This window comes from Prinia subflava, chromosome 9, assembly GCF_021018805.1.
Source record: "Prinia subflava isolate CZ2003 ecotype Zambia chromosome 9, Cam_Psub_1.2, whole genome shotgun sequence".
NCBI lineage: Eukaryota > Metazoa > Chordata > Aves > Passeriformes > Cisticolidae > Prinia > Prinia subflava.
Window position 1 is genome coordinate 28,219,271 of NC_086255.1, and position 27,227 is coordinate 28,246,497.

General features: G+C 41.9%; 1 protein-coding gene across 2 annotated transcripts in view; it reads left to right on the forward strand.

Annotated features, from left to right (window-relative positions):
* Nucleotides 1–27,227, forward strand: part of PHYHIPL (phytanoyl-CoA 2-hydroxylase interacting protein like) — a 124,277-nt gene that overhangs the window by 42,902 nt on the left and 54,148 nt on the right. The gene's annotated exons all lie outside the window — the stretch shown is intronic.

A 27,227-nucleotide genomic window follows, 5' to 3' on the forward strand; every position in this document is an offset into this window, starting at 1 on the left:
TTTGTAAAACCATTTATTGCTTGTCTTCTGGGCACATCAACACGGTTGTTTAGCTAATACATGTGAAGTGCTTTGAATGTAAAATGTGTTGGACAGGAGCCTGCTTCCTTCTCAGCTCTGCTTTCTGAGGTGACTATAAGCAGATTTTGGGAGTGTTTTTTAGAGCTATGCAGTTAGAACAAATAGTTTGTTTGTGTGCATTCACAGTTAGGGGTTTTTTGTTTTCTTTCTTGCCCCAAGTTATTTGAGTAAGTTCTCCAGGAGCAAGTCAAAGAAGGGAGATTTGAGAGTCTCACAGGAAAAGCTTGTCCAAAACATTTAAGAAAACTGGGTTAAACCTTGGTATCAATTCCAATATTTCTTTTTAACATCATTTTGGAAAGAAAGCATTGTGAGGGTAAACTATTTAATTTTTCTTTCAGGGGTGACTCTGTAAAAAAAAAATAAAATTACTGCCTCAAAACTGCAAACTGCATCCTCTTAAGCCCACTGTGTTTATCAGACTGTAAGGTTTTTCTGATGTAGACTGACTCCCTTTTTGCCCATTTGGGGTTTAAGGCTATAATTCTACTGCCCAGTAACCAGTGCTTATCTCTGCACACCTACCTTCAATCTGACAAACTGGTGCCACAATTAATACCAGGATCTCTGTTATAATCTGTATATTACAAAGTATATAAACAAGTATATGATGGCATTCGTAGCAGATGAAACCCTTTTTCCCTGGACAGTGGAGTCCCCTGATAACGAGGGTCAGAAAAAATCCCAAAAGTTGTGCATAAACAAAGCTGTTTCCATGTTTCATTTGGTTTTGATTCCTTGAGAAAACATGCATAAAGAGGGTTATGGGCTGAAACTATACAAATAAAATGAGCTTTGGTCTTTCTTTTAGGGAAGTTTTCAAAGAAAAGGCATGGAAAGATCTGATAAGGAGCAAAAGTTTAGTGTTTCATTTCAGGTGAAGCAAAACACTTCAGGCCAGGCAGGCATCAAAACCAAAAGAAAAAATTTCACTCTTCTCTACTTCATATTTTTCTATTTTGCCTTCTTCCTAGAAGTAAAATTTTCATGCTGTGGCATAACTTTTGCAGAGTATCCATTTTGATTATCACCTCAGGGCAGACTTGTGCCCAGGTTCCAGGAGTAATTTATTGCTTAAGCAGTAAGAGAAACCCATGTTACCTGCAAAATGCACAGCTTTTCTTATCCTAAGTGTAATTCATCTCATTGTAAGGCAAAAGTTTCATGATTCTGAAACTAATAATATAGTCATCAAAATGTCTTCCAAAGTACATGAAGTGGCAAATGTCTCTGTAGATTTAATATAATATAAACTGAGATTACTTTCAATGGAAAGCTGCCAGAATTTTCCAAGCCAGTGGGCACCCACATACTGTGTAAAAGTGTAAAATGTCAATAAAATGAACTTGGCAGCACCATTACTTTCTGTTCTGATATAAATCCTGGTTTGCTGATTAAGGAGGTAAATGAGGAATTCTGAAGTCTCCAAACAATTGTATTTTTTGTCTTAGCTGTTTGTCTGAGTTGGTAACACTGGCAGACTAGGAAAGGCTACTTGTACTTCATCATGTAACCGTATTCTAAAGTGCTTCCTAAGCACTGAATTTCTCAGTCTTGTTGTATCTTATCAGGCTAGATTCTGCCCTATTTACACTGGCACAAACAGTAGTAGCTTAATTGAATTTAGTTGAATAATTGCTGTGAGAAGAAAGCAAATCTAATGGAAGTCACAGTCCAAATTAATGTTTTAGACCCCAACCCAGTACACTCAAAAGTTATGCAAGGTGCTGAATGTTGTGAGTTCCTGTAGAGGTTCAAAAGACTTGCATTACATTGGTGAAAAACCCTCATTTGGAGCACATTAGTAACCTGCTAATTCATCTGTGCATTTTTATGTCATGTTCCATAAGAAACAGAGATGTAGGAATGTGTTTATAAATCAGATTAATTTGCTCATATAGCAACAGAATCTACTCCCCTTAATTCTCTGAGAAGCACATTAGACCATGCACTGCTGCAAGAGATTTCAGGAGCATGTAAGGCATAAAGTGTGCAGCTGGGACCTGATACTTTGGGGTAGCCAGCTCAAGATGTGGACTTGTCCCGTTTTCAGAAAGAGTTCTTGGAATAAAACACATCTTGGTGAAGGCCAACACAGTGTAGTGACTGACACAGAAAATACGGTGCACAAAACTGCATTGTTAGTCAAAAGGAAGAGGAATAGCAGGCATATCTGTAGGTTGCAGCTATAATCTTTCTTGTAAAGTGCTTTAAAAACATCAGTTCAGACTCACAGCCTCCTTGAGGAGCGAGGAAATATAATCATGCCAGAGTCAGCTGCTCCTTGTTTAGGATCATACACTTAGTGGCAAAGTGGAGACTTGGAGCTGGAACACTGCTCAACCCCTCCCACAAAATGCTTGAGGTTAATCCCAGTAGAACAGCAGTGATCCAATTAAAAAAGAAATTAAAAAACCAAATATCATAGAGATATGTGAATTACTTTTTAACATTGCCTTGAGATGCCTCAAAGTGAATTTGAAAGATGACTGTGGTACAAGCAAGCTTCGCCCTTAGTGGATCCATTGTTTGCTCCCTCACAGGCTCACCCGAGGCACTGGGAAGAGCTGGCAGGTTGCTGAAGGTATCCTGGGGGCTATCCCAGCACACGTGTAGCTATGGATGCTCCCCTAAAAAGCCTGTCAGCAGGCACTGTGTTCCCTTCTCAGCTCTTCCAGCAGCAGCAGGAGCCAGGGCTGCTCTCACAGGGCTGCTGCAAACCCTTGCTGGGGCTATACACACTGTGCATGCAATCAGCTGCCACTCAGGTTCACTCGTAGGACGTTCCCTGTGGAAATAAACAGATAAATTATTTACTGTGCAGGCAAGATGATACTGAATACCGTGGCAGCTAAATACTGTAGTTACACTAAGTTCCTGTGAATAGGACATGACTTATTCATAGTCAGAAAGTGCAAGAACTCTTTCACAAGCTAGAATTTTGTCAGTCATGATAATTTTCCATGTGTTCCTTACTATAGGAAGTCCTCTTTGAAAAGGGGACAGTAAATTATTTACTGTGCAGGGAGGATGATCCTAAATGGTACAGCAGAGAAACCATGTAGCTGCAGTGAATTCACATGAGCACGATGTGCTGTTCACAAACCATTTCTTTAGCCTGCCATCCACACCAAACTGATGATCACCGACAGCCCACGAAGGCTTTTCAGCTGGGAGACAGAGCTGTCTTCTGGAGAGCAGGCACAGGGTAGCCCTTCTAAATCTGCAGCACGTTCCCCTCTGCATAAAAAAGCCAGTTACTCTTGCCTGTGTAAATCCTTGGGAGGTATCTAAGTCATTACAGTGTCTCTTGGTAGTGCTCTGCTTTTTGTTATCTGCTGGGGCCAGAGCTTGCCCGTGGTGGCCAGAGACTTCACCTTCCTGCAAGGTGATGTGTGTGCTGCTGAGTGCTGGCTGAAGGACCTGGTGCTCTCAGTGTTGTTCTGAGGTGGAATTGAACCCTGCAGTTCATGTTCAGCACACTGTGTACATGCTATAGGCTGCCATAGACAAAAGGTGACATATCATTAACCAGAACTGTTTAAAAGGGAAGTGAGGAGAGAAAAATACCAGCAAAGACAGCAGATGGCATCTTGAATACTGGAGTGAGTGAATTCAAGTGCTCATCCACTATAATGGCAGAATATTCATTTTGAACACCCAAGCTGCAAAGGTTTGTTGTCATCAAAATCATTTTCCTTTGTTTTATATAAGAGTGTTTTGAGGTGTCTGTGAGAATTATTTGGGTTCCTGCACTGTGTTCCAGGGCACCTGGAGCCTGGCTCAAGGAGGGAGCTCAACCTGCTGCAGGCCCTAAGCTGGTGCTTCTGTTCCTCACTATGGGAAGAGTATGAAATATCACTGGTCACAACATTTTTAAGGAATGAAACAGGAGAAATTCACTTTCCACTTTCTCATGCCTGTCTTCATATTTCTTCAGATGTTTTCTTTGTTTTAAGGACTTCTGCATCTCCTGCCTCTAGTTTGCAGTGTGGCAGTTCTGATTTACTCGGGAGGCTCAGAGCTCCCATCTCTCGAGCACAGATGCAAGTGGTGGCACAGTGAAGCTGAGCAGCACAGCCAGTGATTGTCTCTGGTGACTGGACAAACCACCTTTCCCTCTGTAGCACTGCTGAGGAAAAGGACTTGTCATCCTCTCTATAATGTAACGCAGATAAAGCAGTGTGAGAGTCAGTGTAAATGTAAATGGGAGAACATTCACCTGCAGAGAGTTAAAATCTGCTTGTCCCCTTCATTCATGTAATCCTACATATAAATGTGTTTGTTGAAGATAAATTAGCCATCATAGTTAATTTATTCTGCATGGTTCTTATTAGCTATGTTAATTCCCTTAACTCATCCTACCACATTTCTCCTCTTTGCATCAATTCTATTTTGATTTTCTCAGCACTGGTTAGAATAGGTTTTACAATATGTCTGCTATGTTAAAGTACTTTACAGAAACAGCCCTGTGCTTACTCTTACTTGTGCATCTTTGCTGTCTTACAGCATGGAGATTTTACCTTTTTTTTTTCACTTTATGGACCCTCTTGAAAACATAGTGGTTTTTGGTTTTGCCTGTTAATTTCTGAAGTACCTGCATTTACATGCTTGTCACCTACTTTTAATAAAAACCTACACTGAGGCCCTGAGCCCAGTCTCGAGGGATGTGCAGGCCTTTCTAGGATGCAGCAGGAAGACAGATGCCTTGCTGAATATTTGTTAGAAAAGGTGCCATTTCAAGTAGGTTAGAAGAGTGTGTAAAACATTGGAGTCGTTTAGTAAGTGCTAAGACAGCACCACACTCCATGCAGTATACTTAGGGAGACAGTGTTCGTCTCCCACTTTGGAAGCTGTAAGGGGATTTTGCAAGTGTGCTTGTTGTTCTGTTTTTGACTGAAGGCTTTGTACAAGCAGACTCCCCCAGGAGATTTCTGGGGAGCTGTGCTGCCCACTCACCCTTGGGTGCTCCCGTGTGTCTGCTGTGGGATGCCCCCCCAGACTGTGTCCCTGTGTGGTTTACAGCAGGACTCAGAGCTCTGGCAGCCTTCCCATGCTGGAAACCATTTTGGAAATGGGGCTGCCTCACCTTTCTCCGAGAGCTCTCAAAGCCTTGCAGTATGCAGTGCTGGCTAAGTGCTGCGCTGTCAAAGCCTAATTGCTGTCAGCAGTGAGAGCTAACCTGTGCCTCCCCCTGCACATGATGAGGCTGCTGGCAAGGGGTCACCCTGGTAACGCTACTGGTGCCTACCTGCTGAGGATGGCTGATGAGACCTCGCCAGGGAGCTCTCACACAGCAGCAAGGGGTTCTGCTCACTTAGCCCATATCCAGCAGCTCAGTGAGAAACCCAGAGAGGCAAGGAAATCCTGCTGTCCTTAAGACTGCCAGACCCTCGGGAACTAGGAAAGGACAGGAGACCCAGTGATAACCACTGATTTTCCAAAGAGTGTTGTTTCTGACCTGTCACTGCTTTGGTAAAAGCTGTGACACATTCAAAATGCCATGAAAAGTATTTTAGTTCTCAGCTATTTTCTACAGATCTGGCTGGAAACCAAAATCATCCTCCAGTGGAAGAGGGCATTACAACGTAGCAGGGTCCAAGTGTCAGCTGGGTCACAGCTCTGTGGGGATGCAGCAGCCCAGCACCTCCCATCAGTCTGGTGAGGGACCGAGGATAAACGCTCAGCCAGTGCCACCCTAGCAGCAAGTGCAAGCCTCTCTGTTGAATACCTGGACAGCCTGACCTTTAAGATTTTATAGTTGTATTTCAGAGGCTTTGTTCTGCATTTCTTTAGCTGCATAGGTGTTTATTTCACCTTTGTGCAAGTAGGGCATGAGGTTTCTGATGTCCTTTCCAAGGGAAAAGAATATTATTTCACAGCCATGACCCGTACAGCACACTGTTATCTATTCAGGTAAACATCCTTTTGGTCAGCTTGAGCCTCCTGTAGTGCAAAGGTGTTAACCATGATCATTTCATGAAGGACATTAGACAGCCTTTCAGCACAGCAGAGCTTCTCAGCTCTTTCTCTAGAAACAGACTCTCAGCATCTGCATGGGGCATCTGCATAGCTGCTATTTCAAAAGCTTCTCCAGCTTCACAGCAGAGATCCCAGATGGCCCAGTGAGACACTTCAAGGCAAATCAGTACTGTGGAGCAAAGCTCTGCTCCTCCTTCAGATCAGGAATCTGCCCCTCTTTCAAGTCTGTTTTTACAATAAGCTAGAAAAAGCCAGTTGGAGTGTCAATTCATATTTGCAAAATATTTCCTTGAGAAGAAAAACAACCCAGGAAAACAAAGAAAACCAACCAGCCCTGTGCCTGTCAGGTGCATGTGCTCGCTGAGGGAGCAGGTTAGGTGAGGGGAAGACAGGGCTGGAGGTGAATTTTCACAGGTTCAATGTCACCCGTGTTAGCTGGCACATCTCCTGCCACTTGCCTGTTCTGAACATGGCCCTCTGAGATCTCAAACCTCTTGCTGTGCTTAATTTACAAAACTCTCTGCTGATATCATCCCCAATTACTTCTAATGGAATTACTTAAGCTTCGGTTTCACAGGTTGTTACCTGTCTGCAGAAATGCAGCTTGAGAGATAATTTTCCAACACTTGAGGCAAAAGCTAGTAGCTTGAGTCTAACACGAATTTCTAAGCAAAGTGAGTGGTACTAACAGCTCTGGTCTGTATAGTCCTCAATTTGAACAGCCTCAAACATAAACTTTGATACGTAGGGTATAAATGACAAGTGCCGTATTTTAATGAATTTACAAGGTAGAACTAAAGACTGTTTGGGTAAACTGGAAGTTATTGCATTCATAAAAAGTATGAGCAGATGAGTGGATTTTTTTAATGAGATCAAAACTGATATGTTAGAGGCTTTTGAACATCACTGAGGAAATACATTTTGATCCGGTAGTGACTTGCACATCCCTTCTTAAAAGGAGAGGCTTTTACTCTAATTTTAATCAGACCTGCAGCAGCAATCTATTTTCCAACACAGAAGGGTTGTATTTCAATAGTTAAACCTATACAGGACATAGTATTGATGATACCCTTATAATTATTTCTCAGAAAGTTAACAATAGCATAGCTTTCAGCAGCAGAATATTTATCTAGGCAGGGTTATGCACAGACACTGTAACTCTCTTCTGTCATTATAAAAAAGAAAATAAATCTGTTGTGTGCTTTGATTCATGGGCAGAGTGGGAAAGTTTCAAAACAGGCACAAAGCATTACAAAAATTTAAATTGAGAGAATCACTTTGCAGGCTCCAGTTTTCACAAACAACACAATCTAGTGAGTTAGAGCAATTAGGATTGAGGATGTCCTCATCTTTAATGAATCTCTGATAGCTACTGCTTCTCCACAAGGCCTCATTAAAGCCTTGCATGCTTGGAGCTAGAAGAGATTGGCTTTTTGGGTTGGAGTCTTTGCAAGTCCTTGCCAGCTGACCGGCTGCTCACACCCCGGTAAAACAAGCTGTCATTCACAGGCAGAACTGATGAAACAGAGCAGGCCTGTACCACCAACACACTGCACAGGCCTGCCAAAAGGGAACATAAGAGGACACAGAACAGTGGTGTTTGGGGTCAAGGCATTTACCAGAAAATTGTCAAGAGACGTGCAAAAAATGCTTTCTTTCCCTTGTGGGCGCAGAACAAATTTATTTGTGTTACCAACACAGCTTGGGGTTTTTTGGTTTTTTTCATTTTTTACTTGAGTGTAATAAGATCCTTTTTCAGAAACCCCTTTTCTGCTGTCCATCACAAACTAGCCTGAGAGCAGGAGTTTGTTCCTATTCCTTGCAATCAGTGCTGACTTGTCATGCCTGCAGCTTATGAGAGGAAATCAGCCTTTTCTGGTCATGGTAAGTCTTCAGACAGCATGAGGGCTGGCGGAGGTGGGGATTCAAGACATCCTGCCTAAAGTTTGTCATGTCAGTTGAAAGTGTCCTGCTCAATTTGAAAAGTCATTGCTGAAAATTTCTGCAAACAGCCAAAAAAACCCAACAGCCTTGAAAATCACCCGTGTAGCTTGTTTTAGAGAGTGACTGTGGGCTGTAGAGAAGAGTGATATTTCAACTAATCACTGGCTTCAAAAAGGAAATAATTGCTTCGAGCAGTGCCAATTACAGCACAGAAATTTCATCCCAATTTTTGATCAGAGCATATATTAGAAGAGAAAAACCAAACCCCATGTTTATTTCACTTTATATCTTCTCCCTGGCTAATACATAAACAAGATTTGGGAAAGCTAGTGGGTTAAAAATTAGATCAGATATCTTTCTGCTCTAGCACATATTTTACTCAACCCTGTTTCTTAGGATTTCCAATTTGTTACCTTGGCATGAGTGCTTCACCTTTTTATTGAATTGAATTGTGGTTTCCCAGCTGAAATGCAGACAGCACAACAGGGTGAAAAATACATGAGAACCTCTTCGCTGTGGCTTTCTGTGGCATACATGAGTAGAAAACTTGATTTACTTGTCCAGGCATGCAGTCATTTGTCAACGTCCTTCCCTCAGGATTCCTGGTGCAAGGCAAAGTGCTGATACAGTGATACAAGGCTTTCTGATCCAATGTCTAGGGTACTTCCTCTGTTATTCCCAGGGCCTCTTTATTTGCCAATGTACTTTGCTTACACATATTTTAGGTAGTATCATTTTAGTTCTTGCTTCCTTTGGTAATTTTTGTTTCGAACCTTCTCCCGCAGGCAACATCATTAATCTTGCATCAGGTGCTTACACGTTTCTTGTCATGGCTCTCAATGAGTTCAGTCACAGTCACAGGGCTGGTGTTCCCTCACTGCTTCTTCTGCTTCAGTGCAGATGCTGGTTCCTGTTCACTGTTAGTGACGATAAAATTATCTGTCTCCTATTATGTTTTTATTGCGGGTTTTATTATTCAACTCTTTCTGTTGCATTTTATGCTGTCAGTTCAACCTCTGACTTTAATCCCATGACATGGCTTGACAACATCTGTCCTTGTCTGAAGGCTTGAGTACATCAGGTGTTCTGAAATGGTTTCCTGGTCTCCAGAAAAACAAGCAGTGCACATCATGGTTTGTGTGCACCCTACTTACCTGTCTCATCTGAAAAGCAGGTAACTCTCAGGGCTTCTTTTTTGTGCTTAAACACTACGCTGCTTTTAAACACAAATCACCCTCAGTGCTCATCAGGGTGCACGGTCTCAAAGCACCCTACGATTTCTGCTCTCGAGGCTGAACAAGCCCAGCTCTCTCAGCCTGCCTTGGAGAGGTCCTCCAGCCCTCTGATCATCTTGCTGGCCTCCCTTGGGCCCACTCTAACACATCTACATCTTTCCTCTCTGAGGATCCCAGAGCTGGATGCGGTGCTCCAGGTTAGGTCTCACAAGGGCAAAGTTGAGGGGTAGAATCCCCTCTCTCAACCTGCTGGCGCCTCTTGTGCTGCAGCCCAGGATGCAGCTGGCCTCCCTGGGCTGTGAGTGCACACTGCTCTGTCTGGTATTCCCTTCGCTCCTCAGTGCACGTTTATCAGGTCTCTCCAGACACCTTGAATCACTTGGCACTGAGATTGAAAGAAGGCAATTACAGGCAAAAATTACATTCCTAATAGATCATGTTGTCTCCCTGATCTCACCTTCACACACTGATCTGAGCCTCTTTCTCCTCTTCATGTTAGCTCTTCCCTGGGACCATTGCTTCCTTTGTTGAGCTTCCAGAATAACCTGCTTGAAAACTCAGCTCTCTTGTGTTGTACGCAAAGCTGTACCAATGCATTTATATAATCTGTCAGCTGAAACAGGGAACAGAAATAGTCACGCAGTGTAGTAGTTATTCATAAAATGAGCTACGCAGCTTGGCACCAAGGCATAATAAAGAGAATCTCCCTGGCAAGTTGTGGTGTAGCAGTTTTGGAGTTGCACTTCACTTGTGCAAAAAGCTCTGAGCACGGGGGTGGGCATGGCTCCAGAAGCCCAGCAGGCTGCTGTGCTGCCAGGAGGGACACGGCAGCTGCCCTCCCAGCTTTGGCTTGTGCAGGGAATTTTCTCTTTACCCCGATGCATAAATAACCAGGAGACCCAATTCTGGCTGCTACAATTGACACACATGTGGATTTCCTCCAGAAAAACAGTCAAATTCCACTGTAATCTAACATGACTTTCAAACTACCATAAGCAGCTTATCTTTTTCTTCTATGACAGTGTTTCTAAGTCATACGGATTTTGCAGATAGGATTTTAAGCCATGAAGAATAGCGCTATCTGCACTGAGGTAGCTGGAACCATTTAATTTGCCAAGTTTATCAAAAGACTTCAGTCTGCACAGAGTTCAGATAATATTTAGGGAAAATTAGGAACCTGGAAGGGGCTGAATCTGAATTAGTTTTTTGATGGTGCATGTGTCTGTTAATTGGGTATTATAGAAACCTTTGCTTGTATTAATTGGCGAATGAGAACAGATTAATTCTGATTCAAATGCATTGCTGCTGCAAAGCCCATCAGAAGATACTGGTGGAGAACCTTTTGTGGATCATAAATAAAATGAGATAACATGATACATAATTTCCTAAGCTCTTCTTCCAAAATGTGGTGAAAAGATCAAAGTTTACAGGACAAGGCCCGTTTGAACCTTAAGCTTCTACTTTGTAGCTGTTAGGCACCTAAAGTGGAGCATTATTCAAGTTCCTAACTCTAAAGGCACATTTCTATTTCAAAAGTTCTTCCACTTTAAACACAGTAGTTGCTCTTGGGGTCTAATTTATGAGGAGTAAAAGGAGTAGCTTGGTGGGCCGGAAATCAGTGTTTACACGGAAGCTGGTGATCATGTCCTGATTACATCAGTAATGTATGTGATCCAATGGACACAGGATCAGTCCCAGGGACTGCTGTCTGTGGTGATGACCCCAAGGTCTGCTTCATCAGGCCTGAACAAAAATAATGACAACTACGGCATGTGTGCACACAAAACGTCAAAGAAGTCGCAAAGATCTCCAAAAGTTTTCTAGAAGGACAAAAAGCCAGTAGCCCTTGGCTGTATGAAAATGTTGTTTTGGCCAAAAGCAGAATTCTACTTTATAAGAAAAAAAGTAAGGAATTAGAAGCATAGAAAGTAAGAATTATGGGAAAACCAAACTGCATACATTAAAAGTTTTGAAATGCAAAAGAGCAGCAGAAGAAGTCACCATCATTCTGTAAGAGCAAGGACTTTCCTTAATGACATTTCCAAAAAGCGGAGTTGTTCTCATTTTGTATAGAATAGCAAGAAAAATCTTAGGAAAAAGATTTCTGGCACAGAGAACTGAAGCCTAACAGTGTAATTCTTGTCATCAGACAAAGGTGATTTCAACTTCTAGGTTACGTTTACTATTTGATTGCAATGTATATTTCAGTCAGCATTGCAAAATCAGGTCTATCCTCCTCAGTGCACAGATTCAATAGAAAAGGATGCTGTGTCTATTGTTAAATGAAACAGGCAACTGAGATAGTATTTCATATGCAATTCCCAATATGTATTCAGCACTGGGAAAAAATGCCCAGATGGGAAACATAATAAACAGGAGAAAATATGTAATACAGTTTCATAGACTCTTGGTAAATTAGTATGGGAGAAGATGGTCTGATCATTGTTTTAAAAACAGGACAAATATTCAAAACAAAACAAAACAAAAAAAACCCACCAGCAGTTAGGAGGGAAGCAGAGTGGGACAAGAATTCCCAGACTCACTTGAGGGCTAGAGAGAATGCCTTCCAGGGAGATATTTTTGAGGTGCTCAATCTGTGCAGTCCATCAGGAAGAGGCTTGAGGGGCAACTTGATTACAGCATATAAATACTTTAATGGATTATAATGGGCTCTTGAATCTAGTGGAGACAGGCATGAGGAAGATCATCAGCTGGAAGCTACAGCCAGATGAGTGCAAATAGTAGGACAGGAATGTTTAACAGTAACAGTCACAACTGGAAAAAAGATACCCAAGAAAGTGACATATTCTGCTGAAGTATCCAGCTCCTTACTGGCTGCCTTTCAGCAGAGCATGCATTAGTCTGACAAAAAAATCACTGGATTCAGTTTTGGAGCTTTTCATAATCAGGACTGGCTATAATGTCTGCTTTTTTCCCATCTGGCCCTTTGTTTATATCCTTCTAGTCTAGAAACACTCATATTGAGTAAAGAACACTGGAAACATCATTGGCTATAATAATGAACTCCAGCACATTCAATAGCATATAATAGGTTGAACTGACTGAAACATGGGTTTATTCTTCTGTTAAAAAAAAAAATGTAAAGTTAGAAAAATCTGGACCTTCCTTTAAATATGCTTCTGATAAATTCCTTTTCCCTCTCCTAACAGCTGTGGTAAAAATGGGGTGCCTTGTGTACTGAAGGGGTTTTTTAAGTATTTTCAGAGCAAAGATGCCAAATAGAATCTTGAGTGATGCATTGCAGAATCTCAGATAGCTCATGATGCACCTGTGGCACAAGGCAAAAGAAATTTGTGGTGTATCGATTCTCACATTTCAGTTTTGAGATTTGTGCCTTTTTCAAAGCCCACACCCAGGGCACCTGAGTCATGTGTGTGTTTGCAGAGCAGCTGCTCTGAGTTAGCAGCACTGTAGGTTTTCCAGTTTTTCTGTCTTGACCACAATAAACCATTCATTGCACTGCAGGAACTGGCAAGGCAGGCAATAATTCATGTTAATCGTGATAAATTTCTGTGTCAGTGTTTTAAATTAAGTGCTCTCAAGCAACGTGCTCCGTCTTCCATGAGCCACACATGGTGTGTGCAGATTGGCAGCTGCACCTCGCCCCAGGCTGGGGCCTGCTGGCCCTGCCCCTCCCGTGCCTTTGCTGATCTCAGAAACAGCACAGCAGAGCAGCGTGCAGCCCGTGCATCACAGCAAATGCTGACTTTTGTTATGTACACTGTGAACAGAGAGGGCCTGCTACTGTGAACACACTGAAAAATTATTCAGCTGAGCCAGCCAAGCTGAGTTAAAAGGCTGGTTCTTATTGTCCTGGGTTGGTTCACTACAAAATGCCAAAGCACACCTGGGAACGTGGGGAGAGCCAGTCCACAGGCTGAAGTCCATCCAAAAATGGATTTTGTTTTTGTTAGAAAACCTGAATTCCATTTTTATAAGCCAGACATTTTATTAATTTACCAGCCATTCATCTTAACCAAATCTGCCTCCAGAAGTGAACAGGAAAACATTTTTCCTGGATAAATCAGTGTCAGAGACTCATGTGCTTAAAGGCTGAAATGGATCTCTTCTGAGTAGGCTTGGGCTATGCACCTCAGACCTGTTGGGGTTTCATTGCAAGGCTGTGGTGTTGGAGGTCAGCCTGTTTGCAAAGCACAGTACTAAATTTGCTGACACTGATAGGGGTATTTAAGTAAACATGAATGAGTGTAGAGATTTCTGGAGTTTGAACATTAGGCAGAGTCTTCCTGCTAATAAAATTAATGGTGAATGGTTAGCTTGTGCAGGAAAATACGTGTTAAAGCAATTACAGGATAGTACAGTAAATGTTCATAGAGGTTGCTGGAAAATCGTGGCAGTGATGTCTTGCTCTGCAGAACAGACATTCATGGCAAAATTGTAGCAAAATTATCTATTTAATCTGATTTATATGTACTTTTCTTCTTTAAAAATAGGCAACCAAACTATGAGTATGATTAGAATCAAAATAAATGCTAAAAGGGCAAATATTTACATGGGCTTCAAGTCAGAATTTTAGCTGTGATGAAGCCAAAATGAATACAGTGCATGAGCCAGAAGTTCTAATTGTATTCAGAACAATAGTTTTAAACAAAATAATCTGATCAATTTACTGTATAAAAGCCCCAGGGTCTATCAGTGCCAAAATTTTATGCTTGAGGAGACAGCATGTTTTCAAAGTACAAAATAATGGGGAGTTTTTCAAAAACATCCTCGTAGTGAAAATGAGGACACGGAGCTGTCCCTTTGCTGGCAGAGGAAGGAACTCAGCAGTATTTATGAAGAATCAACCACAGCTGAACTCCAGAAACCCAGAAGCTTTGACTGTGCTGTGAGTGCAGAAAATGGCTGCCTGCATGCCTTTGGTACCTCCTGCACACAATCAAGACTTCAGATGAAAGGTTTTGAGGACAGAGTAGGATTCTGTCCTTTTTCCCATGTACAAGCTTTCTTTTTGTTGGAACACAGCCGTGGAGGGAGATGGCCCACTATGCAGGAAAGGGACAGAGTGCAGCTGAAGCACAAATACCCAGAACAAGAAAGCAGAAAAACCGAATTTGTTAGCAGGGTAGCCAAACATTGCTTTGAACCCAGCTGAGCCTACAAAGCTTTCTGAACATCCCATAACCTGTGGTGACAGGTGATTCCTCTCCTTTTAATCTTCCTTTGATTTTTATTGTTATAATGAGCAAAACACCTCTAGGTTAGGCTAAATTTTCAGGTTAGGCTCATTAGGGGCTGACAGTTCCGGGACTTCTCCCAGCACATAAGCCAAAGCCCCTGCCTTGGTGAGGGTGAAAAAAGAGATGCTGGGCTCTTTCACCTTCAAGTGCTGCCTGGACAGCCCTACAGGCACCCTCTGACTCCCCAGCTACAAAGCAGCAGCTCCAGCTGAGCTCCTGAAGCTTTAAACACATTTCTGATATGTGTTTGTTTAAGCTTCTCTTTAAACACTGCAGTGTTTCTTTCCTGGGTCATTTCTCAAGGACTTCGCTATCCCTGCTGTTAGAAACATTTTTTTTATTATTATTTGTAAAGTGGTGAAGAGAAAGGTTGAAAGTGAGTGAAGTGACTAAAGGTGACTTCTGACAAAATTTTCTTCCTAATGTGTTTGCACCTTGATGTAAGAACACAGAATATCACTCCAGGATTTGAGGGTCATTCCTCAACAATCTCAAGAAAGTATGAAAGGCAGTTTCAGAGCAGAAATAAAACCTGTCCTCGGCTCGGGCTTCCTGTCCTGTGTCTGAATAATTACAAGCCAAAATTCACACGTTCCTGATGCAGAGACACAAACCACAAATAGCACCATTCAGAAGTTTTGTTACTGTCTGGAAAAAAGAGTCACAATGCCCTCAGTGATTTTGGGCTTTTTTCCTAGTTCTGCTTCATGATAAAGGCCTTGTACATTAGAACTGACACAAACTCTGAGATGCCATTTGATCTTCAGTTTTACTCTTGTAGACGATGGCAACACTTTCAGGCTGAGCAGTGATTTCTTGCCAGAAAAGCAGCCAAAGTTAGGTTTAAGCTTTCATGGCTTGTCTGTTCCTATTTCCCACCAGTTGCTTGAAACTGAAACAAAAATACTGACCACCCAACTTGAGTATTTCTAAGACCGCTGTGCCTTTAAAAAAATAATGCTAAGAGCACTTTATGCAAACCACAGTTTAGTAACTGCTTTTTATTTTTTCAACCACATGTATAAAACATTTTGACCTTACAATATTCTCTCACCAGCATCTGTTTTTTTCATACTAATTACCTCCTATTATATTGGGAGGGAGGGGAAGAGGTCATCAACAGACATTTTAAGCACAGGGCTCAAAAGGTTGGGAGTGCCCTACAGGTAACTTCAGCTCTAAATCATTTCTTTGGGTCTGCTCAGCAGTAGTGCAACTTCTTTGGCAGGTTATGCCCACGTGGTGCTCTGTCCTTCCATAAACCATGAGAGAAAAAACTCCAGAGAGCAGTGATTCAGAAAAGTCTTACAGTCAGCTGTGTTTTGGTGTGCCTTTGAGTGGGCAAGAGGATTATACAGCACCAAGGACATCATTGTCTGCCAGTCCATGTGGATTTGGCACTTCCCTTCCCTTCTACCTTTCTGAGTGCTTCCAGGAGCTACAGACCAGCAGGGCCAACCTCTGCCCTGCGCACAATTCTCTCCCAGCAGTGAGGTGTGTGCAGGTGAAAGCACAGAGGGTTTCTGTGCAAAGTTTCAGTGGCGCTGATGTTGCTGGGGTGCTCTCAGGTGACCACTGGCATCAGGCTGTGCAGTGTGTGTGTGCTGTGTGCCTGGGCTCTCCTGCCTCACCGCTGCAGAGCCTTCCAGGCACGGGGTGGGCTCTTGTGGCATAATCAAGAAGCTTCTATTCATTGGTGGCTGAACTGTCTTGTTAGCACTGCACATTAAATAGCTTTTAATCCCTTTGGGATAAGAGATACTGTGTAAATGTAGCAGACTGGCACTTCCTGTATAGGTCTAATTCTTCTCCTTTAGTGAGTTTTCACACTCCAGTGGGAGCAGGACAGGACAGTACTGAGAAACATTCCTTTATGATTCACAGTGCTTGTGGAATAACACTGCTTTGACCCGCTCTGTTTGTGAAAAAGGATAGTATGTTTTATCTTTATTTATTTGCTTTGAAAATGTTTTTGCTTTACCTTAGCAATGCATAATTGAAATTTTCCAAGAACTGCTGCCTTTGTATTGATTGTTGCCCTGGATGTGGACTTGGACCTGGACGGTTTCCTTTTAACCCACACACCGTGATTGTCCTTACATGGCAGTTGGGATTCAGCTCTTCTTCCCCTTTTCTTAGCTGTATGTTTTGAATATCCTTTTGTCTCTATCCTGTCACAACCTCACCACTGAGCTGAGGTTACATTTTACATCTGAATGCTTTCCTCAAACAACTGGGTCCTGTTTTCTCTCCAGATTCCACGAATTAATAGAATGAATTTTATCAAGCACTATATATAAGGATTGCCTTCTAAGAGAGCAAAATGTTTTTTCTGGCTCTTGTTTGTGTAACTCCTGGTGACTGAAAGATCTGTAAAGTCTCTTCCTGCGGCAGGCTCGCTCTCAGTGGGATGCTTTAGCAGTTTGGAGGCATGTGAACAGGCATGCTGTTTTCCAAGGCAAGCACCCATTTGTTAGCAAGAGCTGCTCGCTCTCCTCTCCACAGGAGCTCTTCCCCACTGACCTTTTGAACCACCAGAGCAAATCGAATTATGTAGCTCTACAAAATGGAAACCAGCATTTGGGCTGCGTGAGGGAACTGTTCCAGCTTCAGTGCAGCTGCCCAGGGAAGCAAAGCCAACAGAGCTCAACACATTGTCCTGTATGAGTAAAGAACAAGGGCCTGCTAAACAAGTTTTGTCTCTCAAGCTTGTATTATCTTCCTTGTGTCATCTCTTAGGCAAGACTACATAGGCAAGATGATAAATTTTTTGCAAGATTTTTCATGTTTGGCTGTGATTGATGTAATCCGTGCAGTACCTGCTAATAAGGTTCCAGGACTGGTGAGATAGTGGGAACCGGTGCCAGAAATAACAGCTCTAAGTTCATCGTGGCCACATGTACTTTCAGTCTTGTGACAAAGGAATGTACCAGTTCTTGCACATGGGACACCTCTACCCCTCCCTGCTTCCCAGGCTCCACACACACCATTGCCATTGCCAGGCAAGTGGGGTGTGCTGCCCTGTGAGCCAAGCAGCTCCTCTAGACACATCAGGCAACACATGGAGGCACAGCCAGCAGCCACAGACAGGGGAGGGGGCCCTGGAGCAAAGGGCCTGGCAGGCAGAGCCTCTGAGGGCTCCCAGGGCAGCTCCTCTCCTCCCCTGGCAGCCCAAGCAGCTGATAAGGCTGAGCAGAGGAGGACAGGAGCAGGGGCTGGTACCCAGCCTATGACAGCAGTGCTGTGGGGTTTCATATGAGCACACATTCGTCCTGACAGGTCAAGTTCAGGGAAAACCGGAGGCAGGGAAACAAAGTTTCCTTTAAAACCACAAATAATAATTGAAGAAATTGATCCGTCTGCTATTGTAGAAACAAATTCTTAAAAATATTACCATGAAACCAGCTTCCCTTTAGTGTGTGTTTCAGACCTACCACTTCCCTAAAATGGACTTAGAATGACCACACCTTTCCTCAGAAATGCTGCATGACTGGATTGCAGTTCAAAAAGATCTTGACCAGAGGCATTTCCATGGCCAGGCTGAATTGTAAATTGAAGTAACAAATACTTAGGTGATCTTTGGTGGATTTCTTGTTCAATAACACAGTAGCTTAAATCTTGCTGCATTTCAAGTCTGAAATCTTCTTCGGAACGATGTCCTCAAGCTTGAGAGGATGGCACTGATTCGAGCGGGCTCATCTAAAATGCCTTCATCTTTCACGCAAAGATGCTTACAAGCTTACACAACAGCAGTGAGTCATTCACATCGGATCATGGCTTTATTCAACAGCAAAAGCAAAACTGGTATTCTCTGTCCCCAGATTCAGCACGGCTAATATGCTGGAGACATGTGATAGATGTACATTATGTCCTGGAAAAATGAATTATTAGTGGCTGATGATGCCTCCTTAGTGGACAATCAATTCATAAGTATTAACTTATTTCCTATGTTCCTTTTCCGTCTTTCCAAGGGGAAAAGGTATGATTGACATTTCTGCACTTCAAGGAAAGGAGAAGGAAAGGTCAAAGATTCTAAAAGCTCCCCTCATATGTTAGAGGCAATACAGCTGCCAGTTTGCTTTGTGCTTAATGCTGTGTTAATTAACCCCATTAAGAATGGCAAAAAAAGGATACAGGGTTTAACAAGTGAACATCAGTCTTTCTTTTAGACTGAGGACATGATTCAGCAAGTCCCTTTTGCATTTGACTGCCAGTAAGAATGCACTAATCTCACGGAAGTAACCTGTAATGGGTCACTGAAGGGAGGCACTGGGGCTGGGTCAAACCAGTGAAATTAGGCAGAGCTGATCTTAAGTAAAAGCAGCAGGTTTCACTGCAGCTGGGACCGTATCTTTTGTATTTGGCTTTATGAATTTCAGCTATGTAGCCAAGGCAGGAGAGCTCAGCCGTGTGTGTGGAGCTGGTCACTGGAGAGGATCCATGCTAAGGATGGAGCAGAGTGAGGTGCCTTTCCTGCTTCTCGGACTGTAGAGGGAGCCTAGGCAGTTGTCAGACTCAGTCTCTAACCTGAGCATGCCTGTACATGGCCAGTGAGGTGAATCCGACCGAATTCCTGACTCTACGGATAAGCTCATGTCAGATGTATAATCAGACCACATTGTTCAGGAAAAACAAGAAGAAAAAGGCATATTAAGCAAAGGATATATGGCAGCTCAGTATGTGGGCTTTTGCTTTGTTTAAAAAAACCCCAGCTCTTTGCTTGTTTTAACTAACTATCAACACCACAAGATAAATTAGCTTTTAATTTTAAAATATTTTTAAATATCTAGAAATAGGACATCATGTTTAAATCAAGCAAGCAGCCATTTTATAAACCCCTGCAGAGGAAGGCAATTCAGATTTAATGCTTTTTCAGGGCTCTAACTTAGTGCTTAAGTAGTTATCTTTACACATTAAAAACTTGACATTATAAAATAAATATGTCCTATGCCACTATCATTGCTTAATCATCTTCCTAATATAACTCTGCTTTTGTACTGAATGACATTTGGAGCTACAGATCTGCTGCATTGACTGTAGACAAAAGAGAAAACACGTGTGCTAAAGGAACAAATCAATAAATCGTATGTCCCTTTAAATATAATGAAAGTAAAGGCTCGCATTGATCTACATCAACTCCGATTAGAGTTGTATGCTATTCTCTTTGGAAAAAAAAGCAAAATAGCTGCTGATGAGTGAATTGTAGGCATCAGATGTTACATAGCTGGCTCTCACTGCAGTCAGGCAGAGGAAGAAAAATAACCAGGGAGCCCCAGGACTTTACCAGCTTCTATAAGATGGCATCTGTTTAAAAGTGGGGGTCTGTAATGTATCTTCCACAGCCCAAGTGTTCCTTGAAATTTTCATCAGTAAGGAAAAGAAAAAAAAGAAGACCTAGAAGAGAAACCCATCTCTTAGCTGAAGAAATACTGGCATACATTGCCCACTGATTTAAGGTTTTGATTTTAGAGAAACTTGCCAAGTGCACAATATCATGCTGCCAGCACATTCAGAGCAGAAGTAAAACTCTTCCCAAGATGCATCTATCTTCACTTCTCTATGACACATAAATTTTAAAATTGGGTATCTAAGTGCTTTGCACAGTTCCATGCTCTAATTTGCTGAAAAGTGCTGCTGTTTCTGCCCATGGATGTTTCCTGTAGCTGCCCTCTGCAGCCTTCCTTCAGCCCTGCCTGTGCTGGACAGTCCCGGTAGGTAAGGCAGCCTCTGCTAGCTCAAAAGTTTGTCAGCTGCCAAAATATCAAGAAAGGCAGAAAGTCAAAAATCCTCTTTGGCTTCCTTTACAGCTTGTTAATTCATACCTCATTTTTTATTTTCTGACTTTGGCTTGAGCCGGTTACATATCCAAATTGTCTGAGCTGGGAACGCCTTATCATCAAAACTCACTCTTGACGTGGTGTTGCTTTGCCCTTGACTGTAGGTGTGTTTGATTGTCATCCTACATTTTGTACAATGTGTTTTCCAAAGTGATGTTGCCAAGAAAACCGTAGAACAGAGAGGACCCAGTTGTCAGGCTTGTGGGACAAACCCCCACTCTGTGAGAAGGGTCTGTGGAACTGGGTGCAGGGTAAAGTACCAGCCCTCTCTGTGGGCTCAGAGTGCCTGCCTACCTGGGGAATTCTCCAGCTTCTCTATCCCAAAGGGTCTCAAATGCCTCCATGCATGTCCTCCTCAACCTGCCTGTCTTGTACTTCAGATGAGGACAGGGGACACTATCAAAGAATACACAAAAGCCTAGTGAGAAAAACAGGGAAGGCAGTGGTTGAGCAACGCTTTTTTCCTCTCTTCATATGCTCTTTTTTGTGCAGTAACACCCCTTACCCATGGAAGGGAGTGCTTCTTGGACCTCGTGAATGGGCTGAGGTGGCAGTGCCCTGCATGCAGTTACACAGATTGCAAGGGCATCCCAGCAGGTAATTTACCATCACTTGCTCTTGTGACTACTAGCATTCCCCAGAAACTGAAGACTGCCTCTTCCCCTAGACCAAACTTCTCCAAATCTCAGAAACACAGAATATTCTAGTTGGAAGGGACCTACAGGGATCATCAAGTCCAACTCTAAAGTGAATGGCCTATACAGGATTGAACCCACAGCCTTGGCATTATTAGCACCATGTTCTAACACAAGACCTTCTCAAAGAACATGAAACAAGTCTGTAAGATGAGACTTGTGGGTAGAAAGCAGGTGAACAGCTGAGCAGATCTGGCTACAAGAACAACCACCTTTCCTTTTGAAGAAAACTCCCAGAGCCAAAGGTCTCTTGAGCATGCTACCCAACCCTAAAGGAGATTAAGCATTGCTTAATTGAATGAAGTAGGCTGGTGCAATAAACTTAACCTCTCCCTGCTTCACCTGTTTGGTTTTCCTCAGGACTTTATCTCATTCCTTCCCTTGCTGTAAATTTAGAGAAGCAACAAATTTCTATCACATGTAGTACCCTCACTTCTAGGGTTGTGCTAAGGGCCTTAGACTTTCTCCTAGCCCTGGTCTCTCACACAAATTCTTACTGTGTTAATCATTAGGCAGTGCCATGGCTCAGTGAAAAGTTAACTGTGGTGCCACCAGTGCATCTTGCTCTGGTTGACTCCTGTGGAAGCTCTGATTTCACATTGCCTGTTATCAGAGGATGTCAGCTAATCCTTTACACCCAACTTTTTCACAAGTTAAATCAGTACATTCCTTAAAACAGGAGGAAAAGGCTCATTTCTTTGCCATACCTCAGAAAAAGTGCTTTCCTGACAGGGTGCAGGACTTTTCAAAACATTTGTAGTGATGGAAACTTGCACTGGTATATTTTATTGGCTTATTTCGAGCTTGAAATGGAGGGGCATGCAGAAAAGTAGGACACTAGTGGCTCATGCTCCTGCCTGATATAGAAAAACACTTTGGGATTTACTTTAGGAATGGACTATGTGAGTAAGGTCCCTTCTCTGTCCATGAGAGTACAGCTGAGGAATTCTGAACTCTTCATTCTCTGCATCTTCAGATTTTACTCATAATCCTCTAAAAAATGTGGGAGAATTGATTAATAAAAGCTGCATTTTGGAAACAGTACATCTTCTCTTCCTTATTAGAGAGATTTTATTGTGCCATATGTAGAAAATCCATCCCTTTGTATTGTCGCTCAGTGTTTGTGTTTATTATTGAATTCTTTTTTTACACTGATTAGGAAGTACTGGCTGCCCACAAAAGATTAAGAATCCATGTAGATGGTTTATCTAAGCTCAGATCTTATACACAATTGAAATCCTTCTGCAATTTTATCAGTGCTTTGAAATTCAAATGGTTAAGAGAAAAGCTCCTTAAGCAGATTGCAGCCAGTTAGATATTTTATTGTATATAAATTGTAAGTACATGCTTACAGACAGATATGCATAATGTGATAGTGCATTTTGCTTTAGCAGAGTCATGTGTGGATTGAGAAAAGTCTCCGTTCCCAAACTAGCAGAACGTTGCACAGGACCTCTCCCTGTGCTGCAAATATGACCTTTATTGTGGTTTTGTTCTTGAAAAATCCCACATCTCCACTGTTTGTTTAAGCTCATTACAGAGGCTCTGTTTCGTGTCTCATAGCCTTCAGAGTAGCACATTGGAGTTAAGAGGTGGAATGCTACTGAAATTCAATAGGAACTGGGCATCAAGTTCCTTCAGACCCCTTGGAAAACCCTGTCCAAATGTGGAAGAATAAACAGCTGCAAAACAGATTATAACTTTATTGGAATAACTTTTATGAACATCTGAAAGCCAAGTATTCTCAAGGCCCTTCCTGTCCCAGCTCTCCTCTGTCATTCAGTGCTAAACTCATCCTCAGCTTTGTGGAGCAAGATGCTGTGCTTTAAAAACCATCATGTTTTAATGTATAGAAAGCACTCTTTTTTTGCCCAGGATTGAAACTAACTTCTCCTGGGTTTTGACTCAGTTTTTGTTTTCAAAAATTTCTGTATTTTAATGTAGACAGCAGGCTGGAAATGTCAGCTGTCTGAACCTATTCAGCAGTATAAAACTTCAGCATAAGTCCCAAGACAGAATGATTGCTGGCCAGAGAGTAGAACAGCTAATTAAATATATTTAATAGGTGCATTTAACAAATAGCTCTGTGGTTTATCACTTAGCTCTGCAGTTTATCACAGGAATATCACTTCCAGACATTCATGGCTGTATGTAAAATATTCATGCTAGCCCTGGCTTTTTTTTCTGCTTGAATATAATGTTTCATGGGAACAGTAAAACCTGTGGAAGTCAGAGATCAAAGCTGAATGCCATTTCCAAAATACCAATGATACACAGAATGCTGTCATGGAAACCTTCCTTCCAGACCCTTAGCTGTGTAATGGGCCATCATCCCACGCTGTGCGTGGAGCTATTCATCTGTCACCACAGCAGAGTGTGCGGCCTGTAAATTGTAGCCACAATAAAAACACAGATAGCATCGCACGATGCTGCTTTTCATGGACAAGAGGCAAAACCTGCTTCTCATGCCTGGGTGTCTGTCTGTACGTTGCAAAGATGTGGGATCAGATGGGCTTTGTTTCTTTAAGAAAAATGGAATTTCCTCTTTCCTCTGAAACCCATGTTAATATTAAAAGAAGATACGAGGTTTTCCAGTTACATAATAAAAGGGATTATATTGTGCCAGACTCATTTCCAAGCCACGTATCTCACAGAAAATCCAAACTGAATGAGAGACAACAAAGCTCTTCAGATAGATAAGCTCTGAGAATGCAGGTATCAGCTTCCTTTCCATTTGGGATATTTAGGTGAGGGAGACAATACATTCAGGCATGTCTCACTATGGTTTTAGTTGCATCTTCGATTTCAGGTGAACTAAAAAGACTGAATTTGGACATTTGGAATTTATTATAGGGTGGAAAGGGGTAAATCATTGATCTTTTCTTGGTTTGGATTTACATTGTTCCCAGTAGCTGATTCCTACAATATGTAAGTGACATTCTTTCCTTCTTGCCTTCAGTGCCTAAAGAGCATTGATGAATATTTAAACAGCTTGCACTAATTATAATGTATATTAAACACAACCCTCAAACTCCTAAAAATTTGCATGATAGAAATATAATCCTCATTATCAAACATGATCAAAGAAAAATAGAAATACATATGCTCCTCTATGCTCAAATAGGTACTGGGATTAATCTCTGTCCTTTACAGGAACTGCATCTACTTAAACAGTCTCAGGCAATGCTGCAAGTTATTGTAACCTAAAGCTCTGTTAAGATTGTCCATTATTTTAAGTCTGTGTCAAAATAAAAAATGAAGAGAATGTCATGTATTGGCTTTCTCATGCAGCATTTTCACAGTCAAGTGTTAGAGACTTAATCCTAGAAAATATTCATTTTGTGTGGGACTTTCCTTTGTGTCACTGCACAGTAAATAAGATTACATCAAAGTAATGAGATGAGTTACACAAAAACAATGACCATGCAAGATCCTAGCAGGAGTAAGGAGCTGCCACAAATTAGTGTTCTATGAGTTGGGCTCCAGGGGATAATGAGCTGAGAGTAGGAAATAATGTCCTGGGGAAATCTCATAGAAGTTAATGGTACTTATAGCACTGTGGTATCAACTAAGCTCTGTGGCCTTGTATAGAAATTGCCACCCAGGAGGGACAAGGAGGGAGGTGTCATCTGTGTATTGTGGGCTGGTGGGAGCACAACCAAGCCAACTTTTCACTTTTTTTTCCTTTTACTTTCTGACATTGCATTTGTGACTGTGCCTCTTCCCCGAACCAGTCTAACAGATCTGGTTTTCAGGTGAATGAACGCTACTAAGTTTTGTGCCAAAGGTGTGAGGGGATAACTTTCCCTTGTGTTTTCATCCAAGTTGAACTAAGTGAATCTTGAGAAAAAGAAAACTCTTAATGTACTCGCAGGCTGAACAGACGTAGCTGACCTGTTCTTACTCCGTGCTGTGGTATTTACTCCGAAGCACAAACCATTTTTGATTACTCAGCTTAGATGATCTCACTATGCTGACTGACCCATATTCTTAGCTTCTGTTTTAGTTATGTTGTGATAATTGCAAGAAAATGAGATTTTTTTAAAAAATGGAGCCATTTGTATGAGTTTCTCTTGATTTTGGAGGCTTTCCTCACTGTACCAGAGAAAATTCTTGTTCTACTTGACTTAAAGCTGTATGTGGGGTGTATTGGGAAAGAATGTCTCTTTCTCAATCACAAACGAGAGTTTCTGACTTTCTAGACAATATTTAAATTACTCAGAAGTTCCAGTAGTTTTTGGAAGAGGTCTTCTGCCTTCTGCTTGCATTTCCTCCCTTTTAATAGGAAACTTTGTTCCTGCATCTGAAAGTGAAGAAAAGCACACTTCATTAAGCCTGCAATTGTTTAGAACTCAGAAGTGTAGATTGATTAGCAAATACTCCACAATAGCTCTTATAATGGAGAGCTTTAAATAAATGGTTTTAAACTATTCTTACAGTTTCTAGTGCTTTTTATACAGTCCAAACATGCTGTGTACATTATTCTTTGACTCTGCTGTGTTCCTGGAGAGGAATGAATTAGAATATTCTGAATGCCTTATGTAATGTATTTAGAGAACTTTTTTGTTTGTATCTTTGTTTGAATTTCTTGGACAGAATTAATTAATGGCAAAGTATAAAGACCAACTTTCAAATCCTAGCTGACTTATACACTAGAGCTCAATTTGTATTCTACATCAAGGAAATGTTTGGATTTGAAAGAAGGACACCATTATCAAAAAGATTTCTGTAGATGTCTCTGTTCATCAGAGCGCCATCCCTTCACCACAGAAGCAGAGTTTTAACGTTTGGGTAACTCAAAAGGAAATTAATTTTTTGATCAGGGTACATATTTAATTTCTTATTAAAATTAAATGCAGAGCAGGAAATAGTAACTGAATTGGGGTAGGAAAAAATTACAAAGATTTCATTCATTTAAAACAATATTAATTTCAGATGAAAGGTAGAGAGAATAAAATCTGTAGCCTAAAGAGTTTTATATCCTGTGGAAATCTGATGGGGTAACAGCTTCCAGGAAAGAGAAAGATTATTTTTCTTTTCATATTCATACTTACATTTGTAACTATATTTCTTTGTCCAGTAGTATGTTACTGCAGTAATATATAAGGATTAATTTCTTAGTGGGTACAAGTTTGTCTAGCTTCACTGAAGTCAGTGCAATAAAAATAATTTACCTGCATTTCCAAAGAGTTTAATCTGCTGGTGTCTACAGCATTAGGGAAGTTGGCAGCGAAATCCTGCTTTTGTCTTTGTGGAAAAGGGGTTACTCATGAAATGCCCTGCTGGGCTTCAGACAAGTAAAGCAGCAGCTGAGAGTGTGCTCCTGTGTGTGCCTCCCCTTGCCTGCCCCACTGTGGGACGGGCAAGGGGAGCAGACGGAGGTCCTGCTCGCACACCTACGCTTTCCTGGATACCCCTGCTGCAGACAGGCAGGGCCTTTCCCTGGGGAAAAGCAGCTCTGTCCGGGTGATAACAGAGAAATGAAAAAGCCCACATCATCTGGGGCTGCAAGGTGTTCACCAGCTTCTGTTAAAGCTGCAGGAAATTCCCCAGAGTTCACTACAGGAGCAGCATGAGCTCCTGCTCTGTACCTGGGGGGGCCCAGGGGAGGGGGGCACCCCCTGTTTGTGGCAGACTGCACCAGTGCCAGTCCAGTTAGGGCTGCAGAAAGATCAGCAAGGAAAGCCAGGGAGTTTCAAATTTGTGTGTTAAATTCACGAAGGGCAGTGGAATATTTTCCAGTCTAGAGATAGCTCAAAGCTTGGAGAGGACCAACCTGGCTGATTTTTTTCAGATCTATTTCTTGTGTCCTCAGGCCTGGAAATTTGTGTGGTCATGGAAATCTGTGCAAAGTTAGCCTAATGGCCCGGCAGCCCATATAAGTAGCTCACATATAGTGCCTAGCCAGTAAGGTACTAAGACTTCTAGGAAGATGAAAGATCTTGTCTTGATGTTTTCCAGGATTATTCTCCCTGTCAAAAATTTGACAGGAAGGAGTAAAGTATTGATAACATAGTTTATGCTTTTAAATATTTATAGTTTAGGGGAAGGATTGATTGAGATGGTATTTTCTGGTTTCAAAATACTCCTCACACTAGCAACTCCCTTTTTTTCTTCTCAAACATTATATATTTTCTGCCTCATTTATTTATCTCTTTGACACCTTGGCATGGTCTTGAGAAATATTAAATGCTGACCAGTCTGAGTCTTTAGAAAGAATGGAGCATTAAA